This window comes from Scyliorhinus torazame, chromosome 13 (genome assembly GCF_047496885.1).
Source record: "Scyliorhinus torazame isolate Kashiwa2021f chromosome 13, sScyTor2.1, whole genome shotgun sequence".
NCBI lineage: Eukaryota > Metazoa > Chordata > Chondrichthyes > Carcharhiniformes > Scyliorhinidae > Scyliorhinus > Scyliorhinus torazame.
The window spans coordinates 224,301,453-224,315,895 of record NC_092719.1 but is presented as its reverse complement, the minus strand read 5'-3'; the positions used below and the strand labels follow the sequence as shown (position 1 = coordinate 224,315,895).

Below are 14,443 nucleotides of genomic sequence, written 5' to 3'. Positions count from 1 at the left end.
GTTCTGCAGTGAGAGGCGTATAGAGTTCTCCAGCTGCAGGCTGTGTGTAGAGTTCTCAGCTGCAGGCTGTGTGTAGAGTTCTCAGCTGCAGGCTGTGTGTAGAGTTCTCCAGCTAAATTCTCAGCTGCAGGCTGTGTGTAGAGTTCTCAGTTGCAGGCTGTGTGTAGAGTTCTCAGCTGCAGGCTGTGTGTAGAGTTCTCCAGCTAAATTCTCAGCTGCAGGCTGTGTGTAGAGTTCTCAGTTGCAGGCTGTGTGTAGAGTTCTCAGTTGCAGGCTGTGTGTAGAGTTCTCAGCTGCAGGCTGTGTGTAGAGTTCTCAGCTGCAGGCTGTGTGTAGAGTTCTCAGTTGTAGGCTGTGTGTAGAGTTCTCAGTTGCAAGCTGTGTGTAGAGTTCTCAGCTGCAGGCTGTGTGTAGAGTTCTCCAGCTAAATTCTCAGCTGCAGGCTGTGTGTAGAGTTCTCAGCTGCAGGCTGTGTGTAGAGTTCTCAGCTACAGGCTGTGTGTAGAGTTCTCAGCTGCAGGCTGTGTGTAGAGTTCTCAGTTGCAGGCTGTGTGTAGAGTTCTCCAGCTAAATTCTCAGCTGCAGGCTGTGTGTAGAGTTCTCAGCTGCAGGCTGTGTGTAGAGTTCTCAGTTGCAGGCTGTGTGTAGAGTTCTCAGCTGCAGGCTGTGTGTAGAGTTCTCAGTTGCAGGCTGTGTGTAGAGTTCTCAGCTGCAGGCTGTGTGTAGAGTTCTCAGTTGTAGGCTGTGTGTAGAGTTCTCCAGCTAAATTCTCAGCTGCAGGCTGTGTGTAGAGTTCTCAGCTGCAGGCTGTGTGTAGAGTTCTCAGTTGTAGGCTGTGTGTAGAGTTCTCCAGCTAAATTCTCAGCTGCAGGCTGTGTGTAGAGTTCTCAGCTGCAGGCTGTGTGTAGAGTTCTCAGTTGCAGGCTGTGTGTAGAGTTCTCAGCTGCAGGCTGTGTGTAGAGTTCTCCAGCTAAATTCTCAGCTGCAGGCTGTGTGTAGAGTTCTCAGCTGCAGGCTGTGTGTAGAGTTCTCAGTTGCAGGCTGTGTGTAGAGTTCTCAGCTGCAGGCTGTGTGTAGAGTTCTCCAGCTAAATTCTCAGCTGCAGGCTGTGTGTAGAGTTCTCAGCTGCAGGCTGTGTGTAGAGTTCTCAGTTGTAGGCTGTGTGTAGAGTTCTCCAGCTAAATTCTCAGCTGCAGGCTGTGTGTAGAGTTCTCAGCTGCAGGCTGTGTGTAGAGTTCTCAGTTGCAGGCTGTGTGTAGAGTTCTCAGCTGCAGGCTGTGTGTAGAGTTCTCAGTTGCAGGCTGTGTGTAGAGTTCTCAGTTGCAGGCTGTGTGTAGAGTTCTCAGTTGCAGGCTGTGTGTAGAGTTCTCCAGCTAAATTCTCAGCTGCAGGCTGTGTGTAGAGTTCTCAGCTGCAGGCTGTGTGTAGAGTTCTCAGTTGCAGGCTGTGTGTAGAGTTCTCCAGCTAAATTCTCAGCTGCAGGCTGTGTGTAGAGTTCTCAGCTGCAGGCTGTGTGTAGAGTTCTCAGCTGCAGGCTGTGTGTAGAGTTCTCAGCTGCAGGCTGTGTGTAGAGTTCTCCAGCTAAATTCTCAGCTGCAGGCTGTGTGTAGAGTTCTCAGTTGCAGGCTGTGTGTAGAGTTCTCAGCTGCAGGCTGTGTGTAGAGTTCTCAGTTGCAGGCTGTGTGTAGAGTTCTCAGTTGCAGGCTGTGTGTAGAGTTCTCAGTTGCAGGCTGTGTGTAGAGTTCTCCAGCTAAATTCTCAGCTGCAGGCTGTGTGTAGAGTTCTCAGCTGCAGGCTGTGTGTAGAGTTCTCAGTTGCAGGCTGTGTGTAGAGTTCTCCAGCTAAATTCTCAGCTGCAGGCTGTGTGTAGAGTTCTCAGCTGCAGGCTGTGTGTAGAGTTCTCAGCTGCAGGCTGTGTGTAGAGTTCTCAGCTGCAGGCTGTGTGTAGAGTTCTCCAGCTAAATTCTCAGCTGCAGGCTGTGTGTAGAGTTCTCAGTTGCAGGCTGTGTGTAGAGTTCTCAGTTGCAGGCTGTGTGTAGAGTTCTCCAGCTAAATTCTCAGCTGCAGGCTGTGTGTAGAGTTCTCAGCTGCAGGCTGTGTGTAGAGTTCTCAGCTGCAGGCTGTGTGTAGAGTTCTCAGTTGTAGGCTGTGTGTAGAGTTCTCCAGCTAAATTCTCAGCTGCAGGCTGTGTGTAGAGTTCTCAGCTGCAGGCTGTGTGTAGAGTTCTCAGTTGTAGGCTGTGTGTAGAGTTCTCAGTTGCAGGCTGTGTGTAGAGTTCTCCAGCTAAATTCTCAGCTGCAGGCTGTGTGTAGAGTTCTCAGCTGCAGGCTGTGTGTAGAGTTCTCAGTTGCAGGCTGTGTGTAGAGTTCTCAGTTGCAGGCTGTGTGTAGAGTTCTCAGTTGCAGGCTGTGTGTAGAGTTCTCCAGCTAAATTCTCAGCTGCAGGCTGTGTGTAGAGTTCTCAGCTGCAGGCTGTGTGTAGAGTTCTCAGTTGCAGGCTGTGTGTAGAGTTCTCCAGCTAAATTCTCAGCTGCAGGCTGTGTGTAGAGTTCTCAGCTGCAGGCTGTGTGTAGAGTTCTCAGCTGCAGGCTGTGTGTAGAGTTCTCAGCTGCAGGCTGTGTGTAGAGTTCTCCAGCTAAATTCTCAGCTGCAGGCTGTGTGTAGAGTTCTCAGTTGTAGGCTGTGTGTAGAGTTCTCAGTTGCAGGCTGTGTGTAGAGTTCTCAGCTGCAGGCTGTGTGTAGAGTTCTCAGCTGCAGGCTGTGTGTAGAGTTCTCCAGCTAAATTCTCAGCTGCAGGCTGTGTGTAGAGTTCTCAGTTGCAGGCTGTGTGTAGAGTTCTCAGTTGCAGGCTGTGTGTAGAGTTCTCAGCTGCAGGCTGTGTGTAGAGTTCTCAGTTGCAGGCTGTGTGTCGAGTTCTCCAGCTAAATTCTCAGCTGCAGGCTGTGTGTAGAGTTCTCAGTTGCAGGCTGTGTGTAGAGTTCTCAGTTGTAGGCTGTGTGTAGAGTTCTCAGCTGCAGGCTGTGTGTAGAGTACACTCTATATGTGCGGTTCTGCAGGTACGGGCTGTGTGTGGAGTGTGTTTCCCAGTTGCTGGAGAATTAAATCCATTCCTCACATGACTGGTGAAGGACTCACTCCTCTGTGATTACAACCCAGGCACTGGACAAGGAAGGCTCGACCGATTCTCCTCCTCCCATTGGTTTGGCACATTCCAGGTGGGACGGGCCACACAGGACCTTTCAAAACATTTTTTCTGAAAGTATTTTTTCCCCCAAAAGAATGTACATATCGGCTCACTTCCACGCCACTTGTGACAGCTCATGGATTAACTCACAGCTTCCACTGCTAAACACACGGGACAAATGCTTGTCATTCCTCAATAATGTGATCAGTCAGCTGCCATGTTCTGTGCAAAGGGAATTTCTGGCAGTGTGATCTGCATTTCTACATTCCCTCCCCTTGGCAGAGGTAGGGAGAGAGGAGTGAATGGGGAAATGATTGGTGAGGTGGTACTCTACAGTTCATTGCCCCGGATCCTGGAAAGAAAGACATTATTTGTGCTCACCTGACACCTTTCATCAGCTCAGAATATGATACTGTGGATTTTTTTTTGCAAAATATACTTTATTCATAAAATATCTGAAAGTAGATTACAAACATTTTGTCAAAGCTACCACCAGGAAAGCACAACAGCGCCTATACTTTCCTCAGGAAACTAAGGAAATTCGGCATGTCCACAATGACTCTTAACTTTTACAGGTGCACCATAGAAAGCATCCTATCGGGCTGCATCACAGCCTGGTATGGCAACTGCTCGGCCCAGGACCGCAAGAAACTTCAGAGAGTCGTGAACACCGCCCAGTCCATCACACAAACCTGCCTCCCATCCATTGACTCCATCTACACCTCCCGCTGCCTGGGGAAAGCGGGCAGCATAATCAAAGACCCCTCCCACCCGGCTTACTCACTCTTCCAACTTCTTCCATCGGGCAGGAGATACAGAAGTCTGAGAACACGCACGAACAGACCCAAAAACAGCTTCTTCCCCACTGTCACCAGACTCCTGAATAACCCTCTTATGGACTGAACTGATACCTTCACACATCATCTCTACCGAGTAGTACTACGCTCCGTATGCTTCACCCGATGTCTGTCTCTATGTATTTACATTGTTTATATATCGTATGTCCTATGTTTTTTCATGTATGGAATGATCTGTCTGGATTGGACGGAAAAGAACACTTTTCGCTGTACCTCGGTACGCGTGAGAGTAATTCAAATTGAAACATTTCAAAATGGCCGTCACACAAAGTGCAACAATATTCAGGTTCTCTACATACATAATGGTGAACTCTGAGGTGCTCCAATACAGTCAAAGAAACATGGCAGACATTTCAACATGGTCCTTACAAATGGTGCAACGGTATTTAAGTTGCCCACTTGGATCAAGTTTCAATTGAAGGTGTTTCAATACAAATGTGATACCTGTAACATTTACTGTACACATTCAATACGGGTCAGACAGCCCGAGGGGTTCTATACAATTCCACTCCCCTCAATTCCTGTTTGTGTGTTGCACAGAACCTTGTTCCAAGTCCATCAGGAGGGATCCAGGCATGGGCGGCATGGCAGCACAGGGGTTAGCACTGTTGCTTCATAGCTCCAAGGTCCCAGGTGCGATTCCTGCTTGGGTCACTCTCTGTGTGGAGTCTGCACGTTCTCCCCGTGTGTGCGTGGGTTTCCTCCGGGTGCCCCGGTTTCCTCCCACAAGTCCTGAAAGACGTGCTGTTAGATGAATTGGACATTTTGAATTCACCCTCTGTGTACCCGAACAGGCACCAGAATGTGGCGCCTCGGGGATTTTCACAGTAACTTCATTGCAGTGTTAATGTCAGCCTACTTGTGACAATAAAGATTATTATTATTATAAGTCCCTTCTGCAGTTTTTCTCCATTATATAATACTCTGTTCTTTTGTTCTCCCTTCCAAAATGAACAACTTTCCATTTTCCACATTATATTCCATTTGCCAACTTACTTGACCTATCAATATCTCTTTGCAAACTGTCTGTTTCCCTTTCACAACTTGCCTTTCCATCTATTTTTGTGTCGCCTGCAAATTTGACTTCAGTACATTCACTTCCTTCCTCCAAGTCATTAATATAAATTGTAAACAGTGTTGGTCCCAGCACTGATCCCTGTGGAACCCACTGCTTACAGGTCACCAACCTGAAAAAGATCCCCTTACCCCACTCGCTGTTTCCTGCCCATTAGCTAATTCTCTGTCCGTGACGATATACTACCTCCAACACCATGGGCTCTTATCTTGTGACTAAACCTTTTGTGAGGCACCTTGTCAAATGCCTTCTGGAAGTCCAAATACAGCACATCTACTGGTCCCCCTCTATCCACTCTGGTTGAGACTTCCTCAAAAAACTCTCTTAAATTAGCCAGACACGATTTCTCTTTCATGAAGCCATCCTCACTTTGCTTGATTCGATTATGATTTTCCAAATGTGCTGCTATTACTTCCTGAATAATTGATTCCAACATTTTTCCAACAATAGATTTTAGGCTATTTGGCTGAAGGTTACCCACTTTTTGCCTCTATCCCTTTTTGAACAACGGTTTCACATTGACAGTTTTCCAATCTTCCGCTACTTCTCCAGAAAGTAACAATCAATGCATCCATTATGTCTGTAGCTACTACTTTTAGGATCTTAAGCTGCAAGCCATCAGGGCCAGGGGACTTATCTGTCTTTGTCTCCATTAGTTAGTCTAATAATGCTTCTCTAGTGACAGTGATGGTATTTAATTCCTCCCCCATATTCTTTAGTTATAATGAAATGTTCGAAGTATCTTCCACTGTAAAGACTGATGGGCCAAGTGCTGGAAAATAGGATTAGAATGAACATAGAACATAGAAAAATACAACACAGAACAGGCCCTTCGGCCCACGATGTTGTGCCGAACCTTTGTCCGAGATTAAGAACAAATCGATCTACACCCCATCATTCTACCGTAATCCATGTACCGTAATCCATGTACCTATCCAATAGCCGCTTGAAGGTCCCTAATGTTTCCGACTCAACTACGTCCACAGGCAGTGCATTCCATGCCCCCACTACTCTCTGGGTAAAGAACCTACCTCTGATATCCCTCCCATACCTTCCACCTTTCACCTTAAATTTATGTTCCCTTGTAATGGTTTGTTCCACCCGGGGAAAAAGTCTCTGACTGTCTACTCTATCTATTCCCCTGATCATCTTATAAACCTCTATCAAGTCACCCCTCATCCTTCTCCGTTCTAATGAGAAAAGGCCTAGCACCCTCAACCTTTCCTCATAAGACCTACTCTCCATTCCAGGCAACATCCTGGTAAATCTCCTTTGCACCTTTTCCAAAGCTTCCACATCCTTCCTAAAATGTGGCGACCAGAACTGTACACAGTACTCCAAATGTGGCCTTACCAAGGTTTTGTACAGCTGCATCATCACCTCACGGCTCTTAAATTAAATCCCTCTGTTAATGAACGCTAGCACACCATAGGCCTTCTTCACAGCTCTATCCACTTGAGTGGCAACTTTCAAAGATGTATGAACATAGACCCCAAGATCTCTCTGCTCCTCCACATTGCTAAGAACCCTACCGTTAACCCTGTATTCCGCATTCATATTTGTCCTTCCAAAATGGACAACCTCACACTTTTCAGGGTTAAACTCCATCTGCCACTTCTCAGCCCCGCTCTGCATCCTATCTATGCCTCTTTGCAGCCGACAACAGCCCTCCTCACTATCCACAACACCACCAATCTTCGTATAGTCTGCAAATTTACTGACCCATCCTTCAACTCCCTCATCCAAGCCATTAATGAAAATCACAAACAGCAGAGGACCCAGAACTGATCCCTGCAGTGTGCAACTGGTAACTGGGCTCCAGGCTGAATATTTGCCATCCACCACCACTCTCTGACTTCTATCGGTTAGCCAGTTCGTTATCCAACTGGCCAAATGTCCCACTATCCCATGCCTCCTTACTTTCTGCATAAGCCTACCATGGGGAACCTTATCAAATGCCTTACTAAAATCCATGTACACTACATCCACTGCTTTACCTTCATCCACATGCTTGGTCACCTCCTCAAAGAATTCAATAAGATTTGTAAGGCAAGACCTACCCCTCACAAATCCGTGCTGACTATCCCTAATCAAGCAATGTCTTTCCAGATGCTCAGAAATCCTAACCTTCAGTACCCTTTCCATTACTTTGCCTACCACCGAAGTAAGACTAACTGGCCTGTAATTCCCAGGGTTATCCCTAGTCCCTTTTTTGAACAGGGGCCCGACATTCGCCACTCTCCAATCCCCCGGTACCACCCCTGTTGATTTGACCGGCACAGACACCATGGGCTGAAACGTCTTTTCTGTGCTGTATGATTCTATGACTCTATGACCTCCTTAAATGCTTGTTTACTGTCTTCCCTGCTAATCTATTCGCCCAGTTCACTTTAGCTAACTCTATCCTAATTTTACTGTAATTCCCTTAATTTAAGTTAAACACAGTTGTTTCCGACCCAAGTTTCTCACTCTCAAACTGAATAGCATGAATTCTATAATGTTATAGTCACTGGGGGATCGTTTACTCTGAGGTAATTTATTAAACCTGCCACATTACTCATGACCAGGTCCAAGATAGCCTGCTCCCTTGTTGGCTCCATGACCTATTGTTCTAGGAAATTATCCCTAATGCGCTGTATTAATTTGTTGTGGAAGGTACCCTCTCCAACTTGATTAACTCAATCAAAATGAAGAATAAAGTCTCCCATAATTATTGCTCTGTTCTTTTTGCTTTCTCCTATAGTTTGTTGGCTTCTACCCTTTCCTACAGTGTGGCTACTGTTGGGGGTCTATACACTACTGCTACTAATGTCTTCTTTCCCTGGCTGATTTTTACCTCCACCCAAATGGATTCTACATCATCTGAGTCTGGATTGTCTCTCACAACTCATTTCATCTGTTATTAACAGTGCTACCCCACCACCTTCCCTTCCCTCCTGTCCTTTCAAAAGGTCAAATATCGCTGAATATTAAGTTCCCAGTTGCGATCTCCTGGTAATTGGCGCGGTGGTACAGTGGTTAGCACTGCTGCCTCTCATCGCCAGGGACCCCGGGTTTCATTCTCACCTTGGGTGACTGTGTGGAGTCTGCACGTTCTCCCCGTGTGTGCGTGGGTTTCCTCCGGGTGCTCCGGTTTCCTCCCACAGTCCAAAGATATGCAGGTTAGGTGGATTGGCCGTGATAAATTGCCCCTCACTTCCCAAAGGTTAGGTGGGGTTATGGGGATAAGGCATGAACATGGGCCTGGGTAGGGTGCTCTTTCACAGGCTCAGTGCAGACTCGATGGGCTGAATGACCGCCTCCTGCATTGTAGGGATTCTATGTCTCCGTTATGGCTATGAAATCATATCCATTTACCTCGATTTGTGCCGTCAGGTCATCTACCTTATTCTCAATGCTTCATGTATTAAGGTACAAAACCTTTAGGCTTGCCTTTCTGCCATTTTTAATCATCCTAACTTTCCTTTGTACTGTGATCCCATTTGCCTCTCGCCCTTGATTACCCTGCTAGCATTTTTTCATGTTACTGTCCTTTCTTTTATTATTGTCCTTGTTTCTCTTTCACTTGTCACCCTGCTAAGGTTCCCATCCCGCTGCCATTCTAGTTTAAACCCAACCACTCGAGCGAACACTCGCCCTAGGACATCAGTCCCAGTCCTGCCCAGGTATAACCCGTCCAGTTTGTGCAGGTCCCACCTCCCCCAGAACCGGTCCCAATGCCCCAGGAATCTGAACCCCCTCCCCCTCACATCATCTCTTCAGCCACGTATTCATCTGATATATCCACCGACCCTGCACATCTTTGGGTTGTGGGGGTGAGACCCATGCAGACACGGGGAGAATGTGCAAACTCCACGCGGACAGTGACCCAGGACCGGGATCGAACCTGGGACCTCGGTGCCGTGAGACAGCAGTGCTAACCCACTGAGCCACCGTGCCGTGATGAGTTTTTATCTCAATCTGACAACTTCACGGACACATTTACTAAGTCTAAACTCTCAAACTGCCAGCTGGGTGTGGACTGGCACTCTCTGGATTCATTGTCCAGGAAAATAGCCACCACACTGCCTGCCTATTCAATTGGTTTTATTCATCAAACATTCGTGGTATATTTTTTTATAGATTTTGCTCAGATTAGATTAATTTAATCACTGTCAGATTAAATAATAATAATCTTTATTATTGTCACAAGTAGCCTTACATTAACACTGCAATGAAGTCACTGTGAAAATCCCCGATAATTGCTCTCTGGCTCATATTTCTCACACTTTCTCAACACTGTTAATCTCCTGACACAATATGCCAGGTGAAATTGAGTGAAAATTGTTCCACCTCCAGAGTCAAGCCAGTGTTAAATGTAAACAAGAGCAAAACACAACATAATCCCAAATAGATACTCCCAATGCAGTACAGAGGGAGTGCTACATTTGCAAATAGATACTCCCAATGCAGTACAGAGGGAGTGCTACATTTGCAAAGGTGCCGAAGAATACATCAAATCCCTGCAGTTAGAAGGAGGCCGTTCAGCTCACCAAGTCTGCATGACTCTCTGAAAGAGCATTCTTACCTATGCCCACTCCCCAAAAACTCCACCTAACTTTTTGGACACTTCGGGGAATTGATCATGGCCAATCCACTTAACCTGCACATCTTTGGACTTGTGGGAGGAAACCGGAGCACCCGGAGGAAACCCACGCAGACACGGGGAGAAGGTGCAGACTCCGACATAGACAGTGACCCAAGGCCGGAATTGAACCTGGGTCCCTGGCACTGTGAGGTAGCAGTGCTAACCACCGCACCATCCCTAAATTGGTTCATCTTTTGGATGAGAGGTTAAACCTTAGCTCCATTTGCTCTCTTAGCTGGATGTCAAAGATTCCATGCCAAAATTCTAAGAAGCACATTGGAAGGTATTTATCAGTTCCCTGGGGTCAAAAAGTATTGAGGATAGATTACAAGAAAAATTGATTATTTGGTCATTTCTTACACTATAGCAGGGACTAATTTCAAAGGTTCTTCATTGGCTGCAGCATGCTTCCCATATCCTGAGCTGAAAGATGTGATAGAAATGCAAGTTTTGTTTCTCTTGGCCAATTGGGTTCATTCTTGGTCCTTCCTTGTCCCTGTGCCATTGTTACAGATTGTACAGCGGATTTGCCGCTGGTCCGTGGGGGAAAGGACAAGTACGTTGACTGACGTTTAGGTGTTGAAAGGTGCTTGCTGTAGACTTTGATGTTTGCAATCACGTGTCCGTATGTGAGTTATTGAACAACACAGATTATCTGACTGACAATTTCAGGCAGGTTTGGAATGGCAGCATGCACACTGTTCCAGGAGATATTATTTATGACGGCCTTCAAAACATGATGGTATAAATAATTACAATGGGAATCTCAGCTGTCCATTGGATTAGGCATTCTGACGAGGCCTCCAATCCAGACAAAACATTGGCATGAGATTTTCCTGTTACCAGTTACAAAATGGAGGAGATGCAATCAGGATTCAGTGGGGGTGAAGGTGGTTATGCCGGAGTGAGACGGAGATCAAGTGAGCAGCAAATTAAGTTCACTTGGTAAGTTCTGCCAAGTGCTTTTCAGCTTTAACTTTAGAGTAAGATTCCAGATCTGACGTAAGTAAATTGTTAAGTAGAGATCTGCCTGGAGTGGCAGTTATCGGTCCATCATGTGAAAGCAGATGGCTCAAATGGTGTTAATTACTGTAGCAAGAAGCTGAACTAACTAATGACTTATCACACGGTCTATAAAAGAGACAAGCTTTTCAAACGCATGGTCAGTCAGGGCTGTGCGGGGAGACTGGTGACTACACCTGAATAAGACAGAAACCAAATGAGTAGCGAATTAGGTTCACGTGGGAAGTCGGTGCATGGGAGGGAAAGGGTAGTATACGTAGGAACTATTGTAAGGAACTGGAGCAGCTGAGCACAAACCTGAGTGTACATCTCACCTTTGGAGCTGAGTTTTGAAAACTTAACCTGTGACCCGCAGAAAACCGTGAGTGTCTTTAAATAGCTGTAAATTTGTAAATGAGAAAAGTGTATTATTTTCACTGTTAATTGGATTTGAGGATGAAAAACTAGGATTAAGGAGAAGTCAGGGCCAGAAAATGACACAAGTAAACCCAAGTAAATTCAAATTAACATAAGAGAAGTAAGGCTAAGACATGGGAGGGCAGCTTGGTCATGGGGAATGTGTGTCCTGTAGTATGTAGGAAGTTGTTGACACGACTGGTGGCCTAGATGATCACATGTGCAGGAAATGCTACCAGCTGCAGAAACTTGATCTCCAGGTTTTGGAGCTCAAGCGGGAGGCTGAGAGTCACGTGGATGGAACATTCAGAGAAGTGGTCAAACTGCGGGTTAGGAGCAGGGAGGAAGAAGTGGGTGACTGCCAGCTAGTGCAAGACAACCAGCAGCTAGTGCAAGACAACCAGCAGCTAGTGCAAGACAACCAGCAGTTAGTGCAAGACAACCAGCAGCTAGTGCAAGGCAACCAGCAGTTAGTGCAAGACAACCAGCAGCTAGTGCAAGACAACCAGCAGCTAGTGCAAGACAACCAGCAGCTAGTGCAAGACAACCTAGTGCAAGACAACCAGCAGCTAGTGCAAGGCAACCAGCAGCCAGTGCAAGGCAACCAGCAGCCAGTGCAAGGCAACCAGCAGCTAGTGCAAGGCAACCAGCAGCTAGTGCAAGGCAACCAGCAGCTAGTGCAAGGCAACCAGCAGCTAGTGCAAGGCAACCAGCAGTTAGTGCAAGACAACCAGCAGCTAGTGCAAGACAACCAGCAACTAGTGCAAGACAACCAGCAGCTAGTGCAAGGCAACCAGTAGCTAGTGCAAGACAACCAGCAGCTAGTGCAAGACAACCAGCAGCTAGTGCAAGGCAACCAGCAGTTAGTGCAAGACAACCAGCAGCTAGTGCAAGAGTCACCTGGGGCTCGGCTTGCAAATCGGTTTCCTGTTTTCGATACTGGTGAGCACCTTCAATCTTCAAAGACGTGCAGTCAAACCAGGTTTATGGCATAGTGGTTCGACTGTGCTGGAGGGGAGGAAGAGCAAGAGAGTGATAGGGGATTCATTAGTTAGGGAAGCAGACAGACATTTCTGTGGCCATAGATGAGACTCCAGATGGTGTGTCACCTCTCTGGTGCCAGACACAAGAATGTTACAGAGCAGCTGCAGGACATTCTTCTGGGTGAGGGTGAACAGCCAGAGGTCATGGTGCACATTGGCACCAATGATTTAGGTAGGAACGGGGATGGGGTCAGACTTTAGGGAGCTAGGCAGACAATTAGCAAGCAGGACCTCAAATATAATCATATCCAGATTATTCCCAGTGCCACGTGTAAATGAGTACAGAAATAGGAGGCAGATGAACGCATAGTTGGAAAGATGGTGCAGGAGGGAGGGCTTTAGGGGCCTGGGACACTGGGACTGGCTCTGGGGAGATGACACCTGTTGCACTTGAACAGAACTGGGGCTGAATGTTTTGCCAATGCTGTTGGGAGGGCTTCAAACCAACTCAAGAGGGGTGTGGCAACTAAGAGAGAATGTCAGAGAGGAATGCTATGCAACTCGACTTTCAAAAAGGGAGGTAGAGATCACATACATATGCATAACCCTGATTTAGACTTTGTCATTTCCTCCCTTAGCCCAACTTCACCTATTATCTTTCTAATTTCGATGTGACTAGTTTCTGTCCCTAACCAACTCAATCTCGCCTCATACGTCAGTCCCGCCATCCCAGGACTTAGTCTGGTAAACCGGCCACAGATTGCCTTGTGGAATAATGATGTTGTGGCTCAAGGAAGGGCAGGGCTGGGTGGTAAATATTCCCCGGTCCAAGTTCTTCAGGAAAGACGGGAAATGAAGGAAAGGGGAGAGATGGCGGTATTGGTTAAGGCGAGCATTGCAGTGCGGGAGAAAGAGGATGTCACAGAAGATTCAAGGACAGAATCTATCTGAACAGAGCTCAGGAACAAAAAGGCTGCAATTCCATTGCTGGGGTCTATAGATCACCAACTAATGAGAAAGATGGAGAGGAACAAATCTGCAGGGAAATTACAGCGAGATGCAAACATTAGCGAGCAGTTATAAAGGGGGACTTTAATTACCCAAATGTAGACTGGGACAGTGGTAGAGTAAAGGGCAAGGAGGGGCAAGTGTTCCTAGATTGTGTTCAGGAAAATTTCTGACAGTGTCCAGTCTGACAAGGATGGATATACTGTTGCACCTGGAGCTTGGAAATGAGGTGCGTCAAGTCGATGAAAGGTCAGTGGGAGAACATTCAGGAGACAGTTATCATTGTTTATAGATTGACAATAGAAAAAGACAATGAGCATTGTGAGTAAGAATATTAAAGTGGGAGAGAGCAGAATTCAACAGGGAAAGAAGAGAACTGGGATGGACGAACTGGAACACAAGGTTCACGAGAAAAACTGTAGCTGAACAATGGGCTACCTTCGAAACAGAAATGGTCCGGACACGCCCACGGTATATTCTCTTCAAAGGGAAAGGGTGGATAAACAAATCCAGAACTCCCTGGATGAAAAAGGTGATCGGCATTAAGATAAAGAAGAAAATGTGTGTTAACCGGGAGGAATACGGAAGATTCAGAGAGGAGGTGGAAACCGCATTAGAGAAGCAAAGAGAGATCATGAGAAAAGACCGGCAGCCAACGTAAAGTGGACATCTAAGGTTTTCAGTAGCGTAAGGATCCTTCTATTAATCCCTGCCTGTCCCTTGTTTTTCATTTTAATTTCTGTTATTTGCTATTTCAATTTTTGTGCATGGACAGTTAATGGGATTTATGCCTTTAAGATGGGCTTCACCTTTAATTTAAAAAATAGCAGTATATTCTGTATGGACTGACATCAGTGATGACACATCTTAATGGACTTGGCTGGCGGCCAATGAGCTATATTAACATTGCCGGATCTTAGCTGATACTTGATGCTGATTGGAGCTGACCATTCTGGAATACTCTGCAAGGTAATTAGGGTTTCTATCTTGCTTTTAGTTTTGTTTTGAACTCCGAGCTGAAGGACGCTCTTGTTAGTTGCTCTCTCCCTGTAAGGGTAAATCTTTCCCATCTGATGGATCCAGTCTAAAACCAACAAAGTAAAGACCTTTCTCTCTGCACAGTCAGATTGAACTGCAGGGAAAATGCAGTCCAGCAGCAGCTGCGGGCAGGGTCAGTGGTTTAAAAACCCTTTTAAACTCTCTTGTGGGGAACTCTGTTCTTGTCTGAAACAATAATAATTAAACAAGACTGAGGCTGTTCTTTTGTGTGAAGGCCCAGGTTGATAAAAGT

At 46.4% G+C, this 14,443-nt stretch overlaps 1 protein-coding gene across 1 annotated transcript in view; it reads right to left on the bottom strand.

Moving 5' to 3' along the window:
* klf15 (Kruppel like factor 15) overlaps positions 1-284 on the bottom strand; it is a 44,062-nt gene extending 43,778 nt beyond the window's left edge. The window contains exon 1 of the mRNA XM_072473103.1: positions 1-284. This exon is cut by the window's left edge and continues 24 nt beyond it. The gene's annotated coding sequence lies outside the window, so the exon portion shown is untranslated.
* Positions 285-14,443: the final 14,159 nt, after the last annotated feature.